This window comes from Rhinoraja longicauda, chromosome 6 (genome assembly GCF_053455715.1).
Source record: "Rhinoraja longicauda isolate Sanriku21f chromosome 6, sRhiLon1.1, whole genome shotgun sequence".
Taxonomy (NCBI): Eukaryota; Metazoa; Chordata; class Chondrichthyes; order Rajiformes; family Arhynchobatidae; genus Rhinoraja; species Rhinoraja longicauda.
The window spans coordinates 52,202-74,479 of NC_135958.1; the positions used below are offsets into that span (position 1 = coordinate 52,202).

A 22,278-nucleotide genomic window follows, 5' to 3' on the forward strand; every position below is an offset into this window, starting at 1 on the left:
CACTCCCTTGTAACAGGCTTTTGCTCTGAGCTGTTTCATGATAAGTAAACCAGCTATAGACGCCCAAAATAATAACTTTGCAATTAAATCGGGTGAAGCAAGGGTTAAGGAGTTATGCCAGAGTGTACTCAGAGTACCCAGAGTAATCCCAGACTGTGTAATCTTCTTGTTCTTCTCTGGTAGGTCCTCAAGATGGAAGATGTCTTCCTTCCACAATGGGTTTGCCGTGTTTGGAGGTGGCTAACGAGGGCACCTATGAGAAACACAGACTTTTCCACAGATAAGGTAGGGGGAAACCAATGTGGGGGAAAAGTGGGTAGTTTGTGAGGTGGTGCATTCCTTAAGCCAGTTGTACAGCCTCAAGGTTCTCAGTAGCAACTTGAATGCTCCTTCTCCACTTTGAGTGATCACAGATAGATTTACAGGAGTCAGTGAGGATGTTGCATTTATTCGAAGAAGCTATGAGCATATCCTTCAATCATTTCATCTGTCTATTCTTCCCACGTCAATGTTCAGAATTTCAGATAAACACAAAATGTTGGAGTAACTCAGCGGCTCAGGCTGTATATATGGGGAAAATGGATGGTTGAGTCTAAAGGTTGGTCCGGACCCGAAAGGTCACCTATCCATTTTCTCCAGAGATGCTGCCTCATCCACTGAGTTACTCTAGCATTTTGTGTCTTTCTCTGGAAGAAACCAACATCAAACTGCTAGGGACTTTGTTTTAATTGCACTCTATACTTTGGTTTTGCACTATTAAGGTCTGCTTACCTAGTATTACTGATTATTTATTTATTGTATTATTGATATATGTTGCATTATGTGCTGATCATTGCACTTCTACATCATTTAGATTAAAGAGGTATAGTAATGGATCTGTGTTATGCTGCAGCTGCCCAGCAGGGTACAACTACACTGCCTCAGGTCTTCAGTGGAAAATAATTGCAATTTTTCTTAGTTTGCAGCAATCATTAGATAGGGCCACAAATGCTCTTTGTTCAGATGTGTATTGGATAGTTCCCCCACAGCCTATCCAGGCTGGAGTAAACTTCATCACCTTTACCGTAGGCGGAAAGCAGGTAGCTTCATAGAGCTTTATAAGATAATAAGACATAGGAGCAGAACCGGCCATTCGGCCCATCGAGTCTGCACCACTATCTGATCATAGCTGATCTATTTTTCCCTCTCAACCCCATTCTCCTGCCTCCTCCCCATAACCTTTAACACCCTTACTAATCAAGAACCTAACAATCTCCACTTTGAAAATACCCAATGATTTAGCCTCCACAGTCATCTGTGGAAATGAAATCCACAAATTCACCACCTCTGACTAAAGGAATTCTTCCTCATGTCCATTCTAAACGTACATCCTTTTATTCTGAGGCTATGTCCTCTGGTCCTAGACTCTCCCATTACTGGAAACATCCTCTCCACGTCCACATTATCCATACCTTTCATTATTCAGTAGGTTTCAATGAGACCCCTCCTCATTGTCAGCGATCACAGGGCCAGAGCCATCAAACGCTCCTTATACCTTAACCCAATCATCCCCAGATTCACAAGGAATGTACTTTAGACTTTAGATACGGTGCAGAACCAGACTCTCCAGCCCTCCAAGTCCGTGCCAACCAGGGATCGCACGTAGGCTAGCACTGTCACTAGTTCACAGGTTGCAGGAGTAGAATTAGGCCATTTGGCCCATCGAGTCTACTCCGCCATTCAATCATGGCTGATCTCTTCCTCCTAATCCCATTTTCCTTCTCCCCATAATCCTTGACACCCATTCTAATCAATAATTTTTCTACCTCTGCCTTAAAAAGATCCACTGACTTGGCCTGAACAGCCCTCTGTGGCAATGAGTTCCACAGATTAACAACCCTGTGACTAAAGATGTTCCTCCTCACCTCCTTTCTAAAGGTGTGCTCTTTAATTCTGAGGTTATGACCTATGTTCCTAGACTCTCCAACCAGTGGAAACATTCTCTCCACATCCACTCATAATGCCTGTCATTATTCTATAAGTTTCAATGAGGTCCCCCCTGAACCTTCTATTCTCCAGCAGTACAGGCCCAGTGCTCATCGTATGCGAACCCACACAATATGATAAGTTTTACTCTACAAATGGAGAGGGAGAAAGGAAAATCAGAGGTGTCGGTATTACAGTATAGCAAAGGGGATTATAAAGTCATGAGGCAGGAGTTGGCCAAAATTGACTGGAAGGAGGCCCTAGCAGGGAAGACTGTGGAACAGCAATGGCAGGTATTCCTGGGAATAATGCAGAAGTTGCAGGATCAATTTATCCCAAAGAGGAGGAAAGATTCTAAGGGGAGTAAGAGGCACCCGTGGCTGACAAGGGAAGTCAAGGACAACATAAACATAAAAGGGAAGAAGTATAACATAGCAAAGAAGAGTGGGAAGCCAGAGGGGTTGGGACTCTTTTAAAGAGCAACAGAAGATAACTAAAAAGGCAATACGGGGAGAAAAGATGAGGTACGAGGGTAAACTAGCCAATAATATAAAGGAGGATAGTAAAAGCTTTTTTAGGTATGTGAAGAGGAAAAAAATAGTCAAGGCAAATGTGGGTCCCTTGAAGACAGAAGCAGGGGAATTTATTATGGGGAACAAGGAAATGGCAGAAGAGTTGAACCGGTACTTTGGATCTGTCTTCACTGAGGAGGATACAAACAATCTCCCTTGCACACTAGGGACAACAAGGAGTGGGGGAAGAAACTGATTCACCCGGAGAAAACCCGCAGAGTCTTAGGGAGAATGTTCAAACTCTATACAGATAGCACCCGTACATGATCAAACCCGGGACTCTGGTGCTGTAAGGCAAGGCAGCAACTCTACCGCGCACCACTGTGACACTCTGATGCAGGATGCCATTAGGTACACTGTCACTGAGGGAATGACATTTGAATGAAGTGGTTTATTCACAAAATGCTGGAGTAACTCAGTGGGTCAGGCAGCATCTCAGGAGAGAAGGAATGGGTGACGTTTCAGGTCGAGAACCTTCTTCAGAAGTGGTGTTCCACAAACACAAGGGCTTTCACTCCGACTGTGCAGTTGTCCGCATTCGCTGTGATGGTCTCTATCTAGTATCCTGGTTGTGTCTCACTATTTTACCTTTTCAACATTCCATTTTTTCCTCTGATTCAGTCTGAGAAACACCAGCATTAAATACATGCAACTCCTTAGCACACTGGGAAACAATGAGCATATTGAAAGACCATATTTCCAAAGCTGAGTGAATTTTTCGATATAAGGCAAAGCATGTCAACAGATTTGTGGCGATCTGTTCCATGCTTCACAACCAGGCAATCAAGTAGGCAGCAGCTGGGCAGCAACACCAAGCTGAGGAACAGGCAGAGGGGAAAGAAGAGGAAGATAGGCACAAAGTGCTGGAGTAACCCAGTCTGAAGAAGGGTTCCGACCCGAAACATCACCCATCCTTTTTCTCCAGAGATGCTGCCTGATCCGCTGAGTTGCTCCAGCACTTTGTGTCTATCTTCAGTATATACCAGCATCTGCAGTTCCCTTCTACACAGAAGGAAGAGGAAGGCGAGCTGGTGAGACTGCTTTTGGCTAGGGTTTTCACAGGTTCACAAGTTATAGGGGTAGAATTTGGCCCATCAAGTCCACTCCACCATTCATCAGGGCTGCTCTCTGCCTCCACATCCCATTTTCCTGCCTTTTCCCCATAAACCTCGACACCCATTTCATGGCCAAATGACGAGACTCTAGTTTATGTGACACATTTCCAAATATCCATTCCACCGCAGTTTCCATTTTATCTTCCCTTTGTCTTCATCTAGGCATGCTCTTGCCCGCAGTGAATGATGAAAGGACAACCCACAACAATATTCCACAATCCTTTACATAAACTATGAACATAAAAGACATTTAATTATCTGAAGAAGGGTCTTGACCTGAAATGTCACCTATTCCTTCTCTGCAGAGATGCTGCCTGACCCGCTGAGTTACTCCAGCATTTTGTGTCTACCATGTGTGTAACTGATCCCCCTTGGGCTTCTCTTAGTGTTTGTCTTCTGATGGTTTTGCTCTGCCTTAATATTGCAGTACAGTGCAGTGTACAGGTGGAGGAGGCTACAGATATATCTACATGCAGGTGGACCTCATGCAGTTGAGGGTCCAACTTTAGATTGGACATCTCACCCTGAGGAATGGCATCCTGGGTAGACAGGATAACGGCAAGGATATTTCAAGTGTGAAAATAGCGAGATAAATGCATGTCCCTGAGAGAGGACAATTGGTTTGGTGATGTGGTGTTTAACTTACTGGTACAGTGGATGGAAGACTCCAGCGGTTCAAACAGCATCAATGGAGATAAAGAGATGGTCGACGTTTTGGATTGAAACCTTGCATTGGGAATGGAATACATTTTGAATACACAAATAATGCCTCTTCCCAGGGAAGCCTTTACTGCTTCTCCTGCATCTCTCTCTTGGCTTTATCCTTTTGATCCCCTGCAATGTTTGCTGGTACAATTGCAGCGTTTAAGAAACATTTAGACAGTAAATGGATAGGGCAGGTTTAAATGGATATGGGCCAAACGAAGGCAGGTGGGACTAGTGGAGATGTAACATGTTGGTCCGATGGGGTGTTTCCATGCTGTATGACTCTATATCCTCCTCCCTTGTTAGTTCCTTGCAAGTTAATCTGAAGAAGGCTATCAACCCGAAAAGTCACCTGTCCATAGGGGCTCATGTTGTCGATCTCCCCGTGGTGAGCCCTGTCAACTGGCCTCAGTCAGGCGAACAACAACAAACAGAGACAGCAGAAGCAGAATCATAACTTCTGCTGCCTCAAACGCAGGAAGACCACTGCTCAGAGATGTCCCCTGACCAGCTGAGTTACTCCACTCTAAACCGTTTTAACCCAAACTCGCCACCACAACCACGTGTGTTTTAACAATGGCCCGTTTCCTTTATCATCGTTCTTTTTGCATATCTTTAATTTATTTGTCTATATCTCTCCACATCAACGTCAATTTCTCTCGTTCCCCTTTCCCCTGACTCTCCGTCTGAAGAAGGGTCTCCACCCGAAACGTCACTAAGTTCTTTTCTCCAGAGATGCTGCCGGACCCGCTGAGTTACTCCAACGTTTTGTGTCTATCTTGAGTTACTCCAGCACTTTGTGTCCTTTTGTATCGTAACCAACATGTGCAGTTACTTGTTTCTACATATAGAAGGTATCACAAAATGCTGGAGTAACTCCGCAGGTCAGGCAGCATCTAGGAGAGAGGGAATTGGTGATGTTTCGGGTCGAGACCCTTCTTCAGAAACCGTGCCCCGCCTGTTTCTACATATAAAATCCCCCCCTGCTATCGTTAGCTATCGTTTCCCATGGGTTTATTTAATTCAGATGAGGGCGCCCCTTCCTATTCCATTTCGCTTTCGTTATTTATGATCAATGGTGGTACAATGCATCCTTTTATCATTAAAATGTTAATTCCCTAATTCCTATTTGCCTTATTTTCTTTCGTGAGATTATGCGTTTGCAAACAAAAGGGAAGCGTTTGCCAGGTGAATTGTCACAGAAAAAAAGAACAAATTTGGATATTTAACTTAACTTAACCCGCAACCCCCCCCCCCCCCCCCCTCCTCCCGGTGCCTAAACTCTGGGGTAACCGATGACTGGAACTATAAAGCAATAACATTCTCCCAGCACTCGCTACATTCCCCCCCACTCGCTACATTCCCCAACACTCGCTACATTCCCCAACACTCGCTACATTCTCCCAACACTCGCTACATTCCCCAACACTCGCTACATTTCCCCAACACTCGCTACATTTCCCCCAACACTCGCTACATTTCCCCCAACACTCGCTACATTCCCCCAACACTCGCTACATTCCCCAACACTCGCTACATTCTCAACACTCGCTACATTTCCCCAACACTCGCTACATTCCCCAACACTCGCTACAGTCCCCAACACTCGCTACATTCCCCCAACACTCGCTACATTCCCCAACACTCGCTAAATTCCCCCCAACACTCGCTACATTTCCCCCAACACTCGCTACATCCCCCAACACTCGCTACATTCCTCAACACTCGCTACATTCCCCCAACACTCGCTACATTCCCCAACACTCGCTACATTCCCCCAACACTCGCTACATTTCCCCCAACACTCGCTACATTCCCCAACACTCGCTACATTCCCCAACACTCGCTACATTTCCCCAACACTCGCTACATTCCCCCCAACACTCGTTACATTTCCCCCAACACTCCTACATCCCCCAACACTCGCTACATTCCCCCAACACTCGCTATATTCCCCAACACGCGCTACATTCCCCAACACTCGCTACATTCCCCCAACACTCGCTACATTCCCCCAACACTCGCTACATTCCCCCAACACTCGCTACATTTCCCCCAACACTCGCTACATCCCCCCAACACTCGCTACATTCCCCAACACTCGCTACATTCCCCAACCTTCGTTATGTTCACACGAAGGCTGCAGCCATGTGCGTACAAATGTAGAAACGGGCAGCGAATCCTCGGATTCTGACAGCCATGTTGACACGGCGACAACCCTGGAACAACCCGCACTCCTTGTCGTGGGACCAGGAGAAACAGTAACCTCGTTCCCCAGCCCCCTGCCTCTGCCAATGTCAGTAAAGACCCAGAGGCTTGTTCGGTGCATTCACACGCTCATATTACAATACCCAATCTGCCAATCGCTAACATTGGCAGTCGTAGGTTTCAGATTTAAATGGAACTGTTTAGACACACATAGGCGCGTACACACACACTATTTTAACTATCTCCCAGCCTTGACTCGGTGTTCCCCCTCCGTCAGAGAGAAACCGTGGGATTAAGTAAGAGCCATTTTAACCCAGCCCCACAGTCGACAGTGTTGATGCAGAGGTTCAAATAAGTGAAGACAATTGTGATATCATAGCAACTGGCGGGCACGTTATGTTCCATTGAACACACATGGAATAACATTACAACTCAGTTTTGTCTTGTTCCTTTGAACTTGTGCATGATTCAATTTTATCGGCGAGTCGCATAACGCTAACTGCCGATGCGGGTTTAGACCGAAGACAGACACAGAATGCTGGAGTCATTCACGGCAGGCAGCCAGCCAACCGTCGCTTGTCTTTTTCTGTTTTTTACTTTTAATTTCAAGTTTTTGTGTACCCTGTGTGTTAAGACTGTTGGCAGACTCCGGGATGAATAAAGTTCTAGTATCGTATCGTAACTCAGCGGGACAGGCAGCATCTCTGGAGAGAAGGAATGGGTGACGTTCCGGGTCGAGACCCTTCAGACTGACTGCGACATGTGTTCGGGACTGATTTTACATCGAGGGTTAACATAGAAAAATAAGTACAGGTGTAGGCCATTCGGCCCTTCGAGCCAGCACGTATTCAATATGACCATGGCTGATCATCCACAATCAGTACCCCATTCCTGCTTGCTCCCCATATCCCCTTGATTCCTTTAGCCCGAAGAGCTATATCTAACCCTCTCTTGAAAACATCCAGTGAATTGGCCTCCACTGCCGTCTGTGGCAGCGAATTCCATAAACGATTCCAGGGTTAACAGAAAAAGGCGGAAAGGCGCGTTACAAAATGTTGTAGTGGGTGTGTTTATTGAAATGACTAAAATCGCCGGCGGCAGCGGCGAGACCGTGCGGGGTCTTTACTCTGTCACCGGTAAATGGGCTAGTATCTGGCAAGCAGAACTTTCTGTCTATGAGCGGTAGTTGCCACAGGTGAGCGGGATTGCTTCTCGGGTGCCACTGGAGTCCAGCACACCCTCTGCTCTCCAACAAGGCGGAGGGGGGAGAGAGAGAGAGAGAGGGGGGGTGAGGGGAAGGGGAGAGAGAGAGAGAGAGAGACCCAATTGTCACTGGGCTAAACATGCTCGGGGGTTTGCTGGCAGTGTAAGTGGAGGGAATGGTGGTCAGTCGCTGGCTGGTTCGGTGACATCTCAGCTGTGACCGGCGCGTCGGAGTCGCCCGAATCAATTTCAAATTCGGTGCCTGCTTTTCCTCGTGGATTCCACCCGCTTTACCAGCTGCCAGTGGACTGTGTTCGTTCTTCAACTTTCATATGTAGGAAGGAACTGCGGATGCTGGTTTAAATCGAAGATAGACGCCAAAAGCCGGAGTAGCTCAGCGGGACAGGCAGCATCTCTGGAGACAAAAAAGAATAGGTGACGTTTCGGGTCAGACCTTCAACTTTTAGCTCAACTTTGTTGCCGACTGGGAACCGTCAACTTTCCGGCCGGTAGGATTTAACAGCTCAAAGGAAACGACGAAGTAATCAGAGCCGCGGAAGGTAAGTGTGGACTCGGTGCCATCGTGTTGCATTGACTAATGTAGATCTCTTGTGAGAACAACTATTTACATTGTAAGCGAGGATAGACACAAAATGCTGGAGTAACTCAGCGGGACATGCAGCATCTCTGGAGAGAAGGAATGGGGTTCGGGCCACGACCCTCAGAACCTTTGTAAGCGAGTTATCGTGTCAAAAGTGTACAAATCGTGCACCGTTTGTAAGCGAGTAATCGCCTCCATTGTAAGGGAGTTAACCGAACCCCAGGCATGTGCCTTGCCCCTTACACGGGCAACAACCTGCAAGATTCACTGACATATTTCCCCCGCGAAAATGTTCGTCCAACCCGTCGTCTTTCACGAGTAGGAAGGGACTGCAGATATGGTTTAAACCGGAAAGACACACAAAATGCTGGAGTAATTCAGTGGGACAGGCAGCGTCTCTGGAGAAAATGAATAGGTGATGTTTCGGGTCGGTCCCTTCTTCAGACTGAGTGTCTGGGGAGAGGGATATGAGAGATATGCTGCCCGGGTAACTAATCTCACCCACCACCATCTGTAAAACGCTTGGATTGACAAAACGTGACAGCAAATTGAATCTCAGAACAGCACGAGTTGAATCCCTCAAATGCGAGTTATTCGTGTGACGTCACCTTACCTCGGTCACTGCAAACTTGACTAATATCTATCTCACCGTTAGAGATAACGACTTGGTCACAAAACCCGCCCCACACTCGCATTAATCTCCCACGGCGACGCCCTCAATTTCACGGGTGTTTTGGAGAGAGGGCAGCACGGACTCCAAATTGAACACGTGGAATTGGAAAACAAAGAAAACAGAATAAAACTGCAGGTATTGGTAATGTGTAACTGCAGGTAATGTGAAATAAAAGCAGAAAGTGGTGGGAACATATAAACATAGAAAATAGGTGCAGGAGTAGGCCATTCAATATGATCATGGCTGATCATCCAGCTCAGTAGCCTGTCCCTGCCTTCTCTCCATACCCCCTGATCCCTTTAGCCACAAGGGCCACATCTAACTCCCTCTTAAATATAGCCAATGAACTGGCCTCAACTACCTTCTGTGGCAGAGAATTCCACAGACTCACCACTCTCTGTGTGAAGAAATGTTTTCTCATCTTGGTCCTAAAAGACTTCCCCCTTATCCTTAAGCTGTGACCCCTGGTTCTGGACTTCCCCAACATCGGGAACAATCTTCCCGCATCTAGCCTGTCCAACCCCGTAAGAATTTTATATGTTTCTATTAGAACCCCCCTCAGTCTTCTAAATTCCAGCGAGTATAAGCCTAGTCTATCCAGTCTTTCTTCATATGAAAGTCCTGCCATCCCAGGGATCAATCTGGTGAACCTTCTCTGTACTCCCTCTAAGGCTAGAATGTCTTTCCTCAGATTAGGTGACCAAAACTGTCCACAATACTCCAGGTGCAATATAGGTAGGATAAGGGAAGAGGTCCTGAGAGGAGAATTTAGGGGGCTAGGAAGAGAGTTAAAAAAAAAAGGACTTCCAAAGCAATAATCTCAGGCTTACTGCCTGTGCCACGCGATAGTGAGAATAGGAATGGAGTGAGGTGGAGGATAAATACGTGGCTGAGGAACTGGTGCAAGGAGCAGGGATTCAAGTTTCTGGATCATTGGGACCTCTTCTGGGGGAAGTATGACCTGTACAAAAAGGACGGGTTGCATCTGAACCTGAGGGGAACCAATATCCTGGCGGGGAGATTTGCTAAGGTAATTGTGGAGACTTTAAACTAGTACGGTTGGGGGGAGGGACTCAAACACAGATAGCTAATAGGCAGTGTGTGAGGCAGGAGGCAGAAAAGGGAAACACTCAGACCCAATATGTAGGAGAGAAAGAAGGGAAAATAAATAAACTGAGAATAAGAAATGATGGGTCCCTTAAATGTGTATATTTTAATGCTAGGAGCATTGTAAGAAAGGTGGATGAGCTTAGAGCCTGGATTGACATCTGGAAGTATGATGTTGTGGCGATCAGTGAAACATGGTTGCAGGAGGGTTGCGATTGGCAATTAAATATTCCAGGATTTCATTGTTTCAGATGTGATAGAATCGGAGGGGCAAGAGGTGGGGGTGTGGCATTGCTTGTCAGGGAGGATATCACAGCAGTGCTTTGGCAGGACAGACTAGAAGGCTCGATTAGGGAGGCTGTTTGGGTGGAACTCAGAAATGAGAAAGGTTTAGCAACACTTATAGGGGTGTATTATAGACCGCCAAATAGGGAACGAGAATTGGAAGAGCAAATATGTAAGGAGATAGCAGATATTAGTAGTAAGCACAGAGTAGTGATTGTGGGTGATTTCAATTTTTCGTATATAGACTGGGAATCACATTCTGTTAAAGGGCTGGATGGTTTGGAGTTTGTAAAATGTGTGCAGGATAGTTTTTTGCAGCAATACGTAGAGGTGCCTACCAGAGAAGGGGCAGTGTTGGACCTCCTGTTAGGAAATGAGACGGGTCAGGTGACAGAGGTATGTGTTGAGGAGCACTTTGGGTCCAGTGATCACAATGCCATTAGTTTCAATATCATTATGGAGAAAGTCAAATCTGGACCAAGGGTTGAGATTTTGGATTGGAGAAAGGCTAATTTTGAGGAGATGAGAAAGGATTTAAAAGGAGTGAAATGGAACTTTTTGTTTTATGAAAAGGATATAATAGAGAAATGGAGGATATTTAAAGGTGAAATTTTGAGAGTACAGAGTCTTTATGTCCCTGTTCGGTGGAAAGGAAAGAATAATAATTTGAAAGAGCTGTGGTTTTCCAGGGAAATTGGACACTTGGTTCGGAAAAAGAGGGAGATATACAATAAATATAAGCGGCAGGGAGTAAATAAGGTTCTTGAGGAATATAAAGAATGTAAAAGGAATCTTAAGAAGGAAATTAGAAAAGCGAAAAAAAGATATGAGGCTGCTTTGGCAAGTAATGTAAAAGTAAACCCCAAGGGGTTCTACAGATATGTCAATAGCAAAAGGATAGTGAGGGATAAAATTGGTCCATTAGAGAGTCAGAGTGGACAGCTATGTGCTGAGCCGGAAGAAATGGGGGAGATATTAAACAATTTCTTTTCTTCGGTATTCACCGAGGAGAAGGATATTGAATTATGTGAGGTAAGCGAAACAAGTAGAGTAGTGATGGAAATTATGAGGATTAAAGAAGAGGAGGTACGGACACTTTTGAAAAATATAAAAGTGGATAAGTCTCCAGGTCCTGATAGGATGTTCCCTAGGACATTGAGGGAAGTTGGTGCAGAAATAGCAGGGGCTATGACGGAAATATTTCAAACGTCATTAGAAATGGGGATGGTGCCGGAAGATTGGCGCATTGCGCATGTTGTGCCTTTGTTTAAAAAAGGTTCTAAAAGTAAACCTAGCAATTATAGACCTATTAGTTTGACGTCTGTGGTGGGAAAATTAATGGAAAAGATACTTAGGGACAATATATATAATTATTTGGACAAACAAGGCCTGATTAGAAATAGTCAACATGGATTTGTGCCTGGAAGGTCATGTTTGACTAATCTTCTTGAATTTTTTGAAGAGGTTACCAGGGAAATTGATAAGGGCAAGGCTATGGATGTTGTCTATATGGACTTCGTAAGGCATTTGACAAGGTTCCACATGGAAGGTTGATTAAGAAGGTTAAATCGTTGGGTATTCATAGTGAGGTTGCAAGATGGATTCAACAATGGCTGAATGGGAGATACCAGAGGGTAATGGTTGACAATTGTATGTCAGGTTGGAGGCCAGTGTCTAGTGGAGTGCCCCAGGGATCTGTGTTGGGTCCACTGTTGTTTGTCATTTACATTAATGATCTGGATGATGGTGTGGCAAATTGGATTAGTAAATATGCAGATGATATTAAGATGGGTGGTGTAGTTAGTAATGAAGTAGAGTTTCAAAGTCTACAGAGAGACTTGGGCCTTTTGGAAGGGTGGGCTGAAAGATGGCAGATGGAGTTTAATGCTGATAAGTGTGAGGTGCTGCATTTTGGTAGGACAAATCAAAATAGGACGTACAGGGTAAATGGTAGGGAATTGAGGAATGCAGTGGAACAGAGGGATCTGGGAATAACTGTGCATTGTTCCCTGAAGGTGGAATCTCATGTGGATAGGGTGGTGAAGAAGGCATTTGGTATGCTTGCCTTTATAAATCAGAGCATCGAGTATAGAAGTTGGGATGTAATGTTAAAATTGTACAGGGCATTGGTGAGGCCGAGTCTGGAGTATGGTGTCCAGTTCTGGTCGCCAAATTATAGGAGAGATGTCGACAAAATGGAGAGAGTACAGAGGAGATTTACTAGAATGTTGCCTGGGTTTCAGCACTTAAGCTACAGAGAGAGGTTGAACAGGTTGGGTCTTTATTCTTTGGAGCGTAGAAGGTTGAGGGGTGACTTGATAGAGGTTTTTAAAATTTTGAGAGGGATGGACAGAGTTGACGTGGGTAAGCTTTTCTCTTTGAGAGTGGGGAAGATTCCAACAAGGGGACATAGCTTCAGAATTGAGGGACAAAAATTTAGGGGTACCATGAGGGGTAACTTCTTTACTCAGAGGGTGGTGGCTGTATGGAATGGGCTTCCGGTGGAAGTGGTGGAGGCTGGCTCGATTTTATTATTTAAGAGTAAATTGGATAGGTATATGGATAGGAGGGGATTGGAGGGTTATGGTCTGAGTGCAGGTAGATGAGACTAGGTCAGGGAGAGTGGTCGGCGTGGACTGGAAGGGCCGAACGGGCCTGTTTCCGTGCTGTAGTTGTTATATGGTTAGATGGTGCGGTCTCACCAAGGCCCTGTACAACTGCAGCAGAACCTCCCTGCTCCTATATTCAAATCCTCTTGTTATGAATGCTAACATACCATTTGCTTTCTTCACTGCCTGCTGCACCTGCACGCTTGCTTTCAATGACTGGTGCACCATGACACCCAGGTCACGTTGCATCTCCCCTTTTCCTAATTGGCCACCATTCAGGTAATACTCTGCTTTCCTGTTCTTGCCGCCAAAGTGGATAACCTCACATTTATCCACATTATATTGCATCTGCCATGCATTTGCCCACTCGCCTATCTATTCAAGTCACTCTGCAGCCTCCTAGAATCCTCCTCGCAGCTAACACTGCCACCCAGCTTCGTGTCATCCGCAAACTTAGAGATGTTGCATTCAATTCCCTCGTCCAAATCATTAATATATATTGTAAATAGCTGGGGTCCCAGCACTGAGCCTTGTGGTACCCCACTAGTCACTGCCTGCCATTCCGAAAAGGATCCGTTTATTCCTGCTCTTTGCTTCCTGTCCGCCAACCAATTCTCTATCCACCTCAACATTGAACCCTCAATACCGTGTGCTTTAAGTTTGTACACCAATCTCCTATGAGGGACCTTGTCGAAGGCCTTCTGAAAGTCCAGATATAACACATCGACTGGTTCTCCCTTATCCACTCTACTAGTTACATCCTCGAAAAATTCTATAAGATTCGTCAGACATGATTTGCCTTTCTGTCACAGTCTGTCCTGTTCACTCACCTGCCAGCCACGCCCACCACATTAAGCTAACTCCCCTCACCTGTTCACTCACCCGCTCCAGATCACCAATCAAGCCAGTATATAAACCCTTCCTGCACACACACACACTTTTTGCCAGATTGTTCTTAGCCCTGATGCAAGACTCTCCAGCATTATCTCAGACTGATTTCCCGTTGCCGACCCTGCCTGCTCCTGACCTTCATGCCTCGTCGTCGCCCTGGTGAACGCCTCAGTCTTCTGTCCTCGACCACGAGCAGGTAGAAATAAAGCTCTTTCTAAAACTACTTCCTTGGTTCCGTGTGCTGCATTTGGGTCTACCTGCGGTCTGTTACATTACAATCTGGCCAAGACATGGACCCAGCGCACACAGCGTCACCACTGAATCGCTTTGAGCGGATCGAGAGTGCGCTCCAACAGCAGCAGGACGGTTTTGCCAACGCTCTCGCTGATACTCGCCGGAGTGCTTCCGTCTTGGAGCACACAATGACCACATTAGCCAACCAGATGCAGCAGTTGACCGCAGCGCTAAGGCGGCCATTTTCTCGCCAGCTGTCCGGCAAAAGGGAGGGCTCATCAGATTTTTACCCTCTCCTGTCGTCCCGGTTCCCGTAACGTCAAGCCTGACGCCCTATCCCGCTGCTTTCCTGATGAAGAGGGGCCTTCCCCAGAGTCTGACTCCATCCTTCCTGCTCCGTGCTTGGTTGCTGCAGTTTCCTGGGAGATCGAGGAGAGCGTGATTGCCGCCCTGGAGGACCAGCCCGGCCCCAGCACCTGTCCCCCGGGTCGCCTGTTTGTTCCCCAGGCTCTCAGGGGGGATGTCCTCAAGTGGGCCCACGACTCCCGTCTCTCCTGTTATCCCGGCATCCAGAGGACTAAGGATGTCATCCAACAACGTTTCTGGTGGGCCACGCTGGATGAGGATGTCCGGGGGTATGTCAACGCCTGCCCAGTTTGCAACCAGCACAAGCCATCCCATAAGCCTCCTGCCGGACTTCTGCAGCCCCTGCCTGTGCCTCATCGCCCGTGGTCCCACATATCCCTGGGCTTTGTCACCGGTCTGCCGCCGTCAGACAATAATACCACCATCCACACGGTGGTAGACCGGTTTAGTAAGATGGCACACTTCATCCCTCTCCCAAAGCTGCCATCCACCAAAGAAACAGCCATGGTCATCCTCCAACATGTGTCCCGGCTCCACGGTCTACCAGTTGATGTGGTTTCCGACCGGAGGCCCCAGTTCACATCCGTTTTCTGGAGGGAGTTTTGCAAGCTGCTGGGGGCCACAGTCAGCTTATCCTCCGGCTTTCACCCCCAGACCGACGGCCAGACGGAGAGAAAGGATCAGGAGATGGAGACGGCCCTGCAGTGCATGGTCTCTCAGAACCCCTCCTCCTGGTCCCGTCTGCTCTTGTGGGTGGAGTACGCCCACAACACATTGACCAGCTCGGCCACTGAACTTTCTCCCTTTCAGTGCGCCTATGGCTTCCAGCCTCCACTTTTTCCGGCCCAGGAGGAGGAGGTATCCTGTCCGTCTGTCCAGTCCTTCATCCACCGCTGCCATCGAACCTGGGTCCGAGCACGAGCTTCTCTGATGCGTGTGGCAGACCGCTACTCGGTAGCAGCCAACAGACGCCGCTCTCCAGGCCCCACCTACCAGATTGGCCAGAAGGTTTGGCTGTCCCCCCGAGACCTCCTTCTTCAGGTGGAGTCCAAGAAACTGGCACCCAGGTTCATCGGTCCCTTCGAGATTGAGAGGATCATCAACCCAACAGCGGTGAGACTGAAGCTTCCTCGGACCATGAGGATCCACCCGACGTTTCACGTCTCCAAGATGAAGCCGGTCAGAGAGAGTCCCCTTTCACCAGCAGCTCCACCACCTCCACGCTTCATCGATGGGGGCCTTGTCTACACGGTCCGCCGCCTGCAGCAGTCCCGCCGCCGAGGGAGGGGCCTGCAGTACCTCGTCGACTGGGAGGGGTATGGTCCAGAGGAGAGGTCCTGGGTCCCTGCTCGACACATTCTCCACTCCCGACTCATCAAGGTCTTCCATCTTCAACACCCCGACCAACCGGCTAGGCCCACTACATCTTCAACACCCCGACCAACCGGCTAGGCCCACTACATCTTCCAGAGGGGCACCCCGGATAACCTCGCTGTCTGTTGCTCCAGATTCACCGGAGGAAGAAGACTCATCTGGTGACGAGGAGATTTCCAGTCCCGGGCACACTAGTGCTGGAAGCCTCGAGGGGCCATCCTCTGATGAGGATGATTCCTCCCACCAGTCACCTGCCTCCCACCCGGCTGCAACTATGGAATGGGACGGCGTCTCCGAAGAGTATTAGCCCACCTCCACGGCCCCTCCTCCCACCCGGTTTCTGTTTATTGACTTTTGGGGACGTCAGGAGCCATCCCTTGAGGGGGGGTTCTGTCACAGTCTGTCCTGTTCACTCACCTGCCAGCCATGCCCACCACATTAAGCCAACTCCCCTCACCTGTTCACTCACCTGCTCCAGATCACCAATCAAGCCAGTATATAAACCCTTCCTGCACACACACTCTTTGCCAGATTGTTCTTAGCCCGATGCAAGACTCTCCAGCATTATCTCGGACTGATTTCCTGTTGCTGACCCTGCCTGCTCCCGACCTTCATGCTCTTCGTCGCCCTGGTGAACGCCTCAGTCTTCTGTCCTCGACCACGAGCAGGTAGAAATAAAGCTCTTTCTAAAACTATTTCCTTGGTTCCGTGTGCTGCATTTGGGTCTACCTGCGGTCCGTTACACTTTCATAAATCCATGCTGACTTTGTTCGATGATTTCACCACTTTCCAAATGTGATGCTATCACATCTTTAATAACTGACTCTAGCATTTTCCCCACTACCGATGTTAGGCTAACTGGTCTACAATCCCCGTTTTCTCTCTCCCTCCCTTTTTAAAAAGTGGGGTTACATTAGCTACCCTCCAGTCCTCAGGAACTACTCCAGAATCTAAAGAGTTTTGAAAAATTATCACTAATGCATCCACTATTTCTGGGGCTACTTCCTTAAGCACTCTGGGATGCAGCCTATCTGGCCCTGGGGATTTATCGGCCTTTAATCCATTTAATTTACCTAACACCACTTCCCGATTAACCTGGATTTCCCTCAGTTCCTCCATCTCATTTGACCCCCGGTCCCCAGCTATTTCCAGCAGATTGTTTATGTCTTCCTTAGTGAAGACAGAACCAAAGTAGTTGTTCAATTGGTCTGCCATCTCCTTGTCCCCTATGATCAATTCACCTGTTTCCGACTGCAAGGGACCTACATTTGTCTTAACTAGTCTTTTTCTCTTCACATATCTAAAAAAAGCTTTTGCAGTCAATTTTTATGTTCCCTGCCAGTTTTCTCTCATAATCTATTTTCCCTTTCCTAATTAAGCCCTTTGTCCTCCTCTGCTGGACTCTGAATTTCTCCCAGTCCTCTGGTATGCTACATTTTCTGGCTAATTTATATGCTTATATGGAACACTTAGAGGGAGAGGTAAAGAGAAAGAGGGGATAGCGTATGATGGATATAGAATTAGATAGAGAGTGAGAGATATATAGAGAGAGATGTGGACGACATCGTCAGTCCCGTTTGCATTTGGTGCCGAGCACATGGCTTGGTGTTGACTAACCTGTGGGGCCAAACCTTCCTTGGGGGGGGTCTGGGGTCGGGGTCGTGTCGGGGGGGGGGGGGGGTCGTGTCGGGGGGGGTCGTGTCGAGGGGGGGTCGTGTCGGGGGGGGTCTTGTCGGGGGGGGGAGGGGGTCGGGAGGGAGGGAGGGTCGTGTCGGGGGGGTCGTGTCGGGGGGAGGGGGGGTCGTGTCGGGGGGAGGGGGGGTCGTGTCGGGGGGAGGGGGGTGTCGGGTGGGGGTCGTGTCGGGGGGGGGGGGTGAAGATGCATTGATGTTGATGTTGACGAGAGCGAAGCTACGATGCTTTGTCGGTGCCCGGATCACGGGGCAGTCGGACTGGAGCCGCCCAACATTCCCGCGCTGCGAGAGTCGAACCGGCGACGTGTGAGTGTTGACCCTGTACATGGGTGTAGCGTGGACCCTGTACATGGGTGTAGCGTGGACCCTGTACATGGGTGTAGCGTGGACCCTGTACATGGGTGTAGCGTGGACCCTGTACATGGGTGTAGCGTGGACCCTGTACATGGGTGTAGCGTGGACCCTGTACATGGGTGTAGCGTGGACCCTGTACATGGGTGTAGCGTGGACCCTGTACATGGGTGTAGCGTGGACCCTGTACATGGGTGTAGCGTGGACACGCTTGTTCACGGATGCTCAGGCCTTTGGCGATGAGATGAATGTGCCGCCGACCACCCCCAGCGGAACGATTTTTTTTTCATCGTCCCCTTCATTTAATTTGCGAAACGATGGTCCCGGGTTGGAAGTTTCTTCTCTACATTCTGATTCTTGTTGAAACGTTGCGTTCGGCCGCCCGGTGTTATTGAGTTGTGTCCTGGCTCCACTCCGGAGAGTTCCTGCACAGGACCCGTGCAACCTCCCATCTGTGCGTGTAACGGGCTGAGTGAGTGTCAGACCTTGATATCAAGACAGCAGTCGACACCAGTGTGGCATTAAGGCGCCTGGAATAACTGAAATCAAAAGGTAAAGTTACTCGGGCAGTGCAGCTGGTAGAGTGTTGCCTCTCAGTTTGCACTTCTCTGCGTGCCCTGGTTTACAACTGCATGAGTTGGCAAGTCGAGCCGTAAGGGCCTGTTTCCATGCTGTAAGACCCTATGACTCTACGTGGCAAAATTGTGCAATTTGGAGCTTACTTGGCTGCGGTAAGTTGCTGGAATGCTGTACTTACCTTTATCGTGCACTGCGGATGATCAATCATGGGTTGTCTTTCCACTGACTGGTTAGCACGAATATCTGGTGCTAACCAGCTAAACTAATTACAATCACCAACAAGAGAAAGCCTAAACTAAACCATTGCCTTTCTTTAAGAATTTGGGTGTATTTGTTCTTCATTCTTAAAGATCATGAGAAATTCGGGCATCCTTACCCTGTTCGATCTTCCATAATCTTTATCATGTTGCATAGAGTAGATTTCTGTAGAGAAACTTCAAATAAAGCAGTTGGGACGTTTGTTGCTGGAGATGGAGGGGCAGAGCCCAGTGGGGACACACTTCAAACAAGGGAAGGGATATCACCAGAGGGACATGAGCACCAAGGATGTTTTGTATTCTTTAAAGATGGATGAGAACACAGCTGAGTCTGGCATTAGTTTAGTTTGAAGATTGACAAAATCTGGAGTAACTCAGAGGGTAAGGCAGCGTCTCTGGCAACAAGGAATAGGTGATGTTTTGGGTCGAGACCCTTAAGTTTAGTTTGTTATTGTCACATGTACTGAGGTACAGTGAAGAGCTTCAGTTTGTGTACTATCCAATCAAAGAAAAGACCTTTAGTGAACACTAATGACACGAGTGAATATATAGACGCTGAGAATGTCTGAAGAGTCTTTGCTCCGTTTTTGTTTTGTACATTTCTTTTATTCTGAATGAAGTTTATTTTTGGAAATTAAAAAAAAATTAGATTTTACTATCGCCTATTGTTTTTCTTAACAGCGATTCAAACCTGGTACCTTTCAGTCTGAATATGTGAGACAGCTGCAAAGGATAGTTTGTCACAGACCGATGTTGTGTATGTGGAGTGGCATCTCACACCAGATATTCATGTCAACATTCAGATTGAAACCACTGTGTTGGTACCACAAGACTGCCTCAGCAACAGGCTCTGTTTTGTCCTGATAAAGTTATTGCACAAGTAAAGTTTGCAAAGACTGCTATTGACTTTCACATAAATGTAAATTTTTAGTTGAGGGTTGTTGCATTTCATTCCTGATGATGCAAACAATTTGCAGTGCAGAGTAGAAACAAGTGTTATAGATCAAGCACTAAAACTATAGAGTAGTCATTTAGAGATAGAAGGTGGGGTGCCACAGAGAACAGGCCCTTCGGCTCACCATGTCCAGTAGATGCGAAATGTACTAGCGAAAGTTGGTCTCAGGATGGATTCGACAATTGGACAAGTCCGCATGTGGAGGGAAGGGTCTTTATTGCATTCCATCGTGGAATGAGCACTGGGAACAGTAGTGAAACACAATTCAATCCAAAAACTGATAATTCTGATAATAATTGGTTTCATTCGAAGTTCCCAAATTTAAATGCAACAGAATTGTTTTTCAGTGTAAGTGTGCTAGTCAGCTAACATTTTAACCAGGATCCAAATGATGTGTGAGAAAGATCCCAAATTTAAATATGTGGGAAGGAACTGTAGATGCAGGTTTACACCGAAGATAGACATAAAATGCTGGAGTAACTCAGCGGGTCGGGCAGAATCACTTGAGAAAAGGAATAGGTGACGTTTCTGGTCTAGACCCTTCTTCAGACTGAGAGTCAGGGGAGAGGGAAACGAGGTATGAAAATGCGACAGAGTTGTTCTTCAGTGTAAGTGTGCCAGTCATCTAACACTTTAACCAGGATCTAAAGAAAGCATGAGAAATGTCCCAGATTGTAGGTGGGTTGTAGCTCTTTAAATATGTTTAATTGTGTAGGTTTATAAATATAGACGGAAGACGTACTAGCGTGAAGCAGGCAGCCTGACAGTTCCACATTGAGAGCTGTCTCTCAATCTTTCTGGAAAGGTGCTAATTGCTTCCTGAGGAAGCCTCTTTGCCATTCATGCACTCACTGTTTGACTTGAGTAGATGTCTTTGTAGGAAAAAAACTGCAGATGCTGGTATAAATCAAAGGTATCACATAATGCTGGAGTAACTCAGTGGGTCAGGCAGCATCTCTAGAGAGGAGGAATGGGTGACATTTTGGGTTGAGACCCTTCAGACTGAGACTGAAGAAGGGTCTCGACCCGAAACATCACCCATTCCTTCTCTCCTGAGATGCTGCCTGACCCGCTGAGTTACTCCAGCATTTTGTGATACCTTGGGTAGATGTACGGATTAGTGCCCTGGTATTTTCAGCATTAATAGCTCAAATAAATCTGCCCTGATCGCACTGTTGTGGTCCCCACTCTAGAAATAGAGCCACTGTGCTAACATCAAAGGATTCTGTTTCTTGTCTAACCTGAATACGCATCCTCCCACTGGCAATGTAACAGCATCGTGTCTGGTCTTTCGAGAGACAAAAGATTGCACATACTGGAATCTCAAAGCAAAAAAAAAAGAACTGCTGGAAGAACTCAGCGTGGAACATGTTGTGGACGGGGGAGTTGAGGAATTGATGAAACTTCAGGTTGAGAACCCTGCATCAATCCTCCATAGTCTGTAATTTCCTTCTGGTAACTCTACAAAGAACCACCTTCAGCCATTTAGTAGATGCTCACTGACGGCCAATATTGGTTTAGTGTGAAGCAGATGATACAATGTGTTACCTGTAAAAGTGAGGTTTAAATCATATTCTCGTTTGAGTACAGGTCCACAACTGATTTACTGGCAACTGCTGGCCCAGATCTTTTAATCTGAACAACATTACGAGAGTTGCACTTGAAATCCACCCCCCCTGAAGTCGCCCTGAAAATGTGAGGTCAAGTGTGGGTGAGGTGGCCGATCTCGCCCTCATAGTGACCTCCGTGCCGACCAGTGGGTCGAATTTGCCTCCTGAGGCCAGAGCCCTGGGACTGGCCTGACCAGAGATGGCCTGGGACTGGCCCGGACAGAGATGGCCCGGGACTGGCCCGGACAGAGATGGCCTGGGACTGGCCTGGACAGAGATGGCCTGGGACTGGCCCGGACAGAGATGGCCCGGGACTGGCCCAGACAGAGATGGCCTGGGACTGGCCCGGACAGAGAAGGCCTGGGACTCTGGCCTGGGACTGGCCTGACCAGAGATGGCCTGGGACTGGCCTGGACAGAGATGGCCTGGGACTGGCCCGGACAGAGATGGCCTGGGACTCTGGCCTGGGACTCTGGCCTGGGACTGGCCTGACCAGAGATGGCCTGGGACTGGCCTGGACAGAGATGGCCCAGGACTGGCCTGGACAGAGATGGCCTGGGACTCTGGCCCGGCAGAGATGGCCTGGGACTGGCCTGGACAGAGATGGCCTGGGACTGGCCCGGCAGATCCGTTCCCATAGCCTATTTCTGAGGTCGACTTTGCAGGCTCGTATTTCAGCTCCTCGGGCACAGGTGGACTGTTCCGGTACCGTTCGACTTCTCTAAGGCCATGATCTCTGTTAGTCTGGCCCAAAGGATAATCTAGCAAGGCTCTTGAACCAAGGGTGCCAGGACATTGGTGGGGGACATGTACACACATCAGGGTTAGGGTGGAAGATTGGCCAAATGGAGTACTGCTAATGGAGTACTGCTTATTTCCCCATTTGGGCAATGAAAGCAGGTTATAGAGATGGTAATGAAACCT

General features: G+C 47.7%; 1 protein-coding gene across 3 annotated transcripts in view; it reads left to right on the forward strand.

Moving 5' to 3' along the window:
- The first annotated feature begins 261 nt into the window (after positions 1–261).
- The window catches only part of cpne2 (copine II), a 178,337-nt gene continuing 156,320 nt past the window's right edge, over positions 262–22,278 (forward strand). The window contains exon 1 of one of the 3 annotated variants that reach the window (XM_078400293.1): positions 262–285. The gene's annotated coding sequence lies outside the window, so the exon portion shown is untranslated. Of the gene's footprint in view, positions 286–7,856; positions 8,329–9,030; positions 9,178–22,278 lie in introns of those variants that run through there. The other 2 variants (XM_078400290.1, XM_078400292.1) reach the window with 2 other exon arrangements.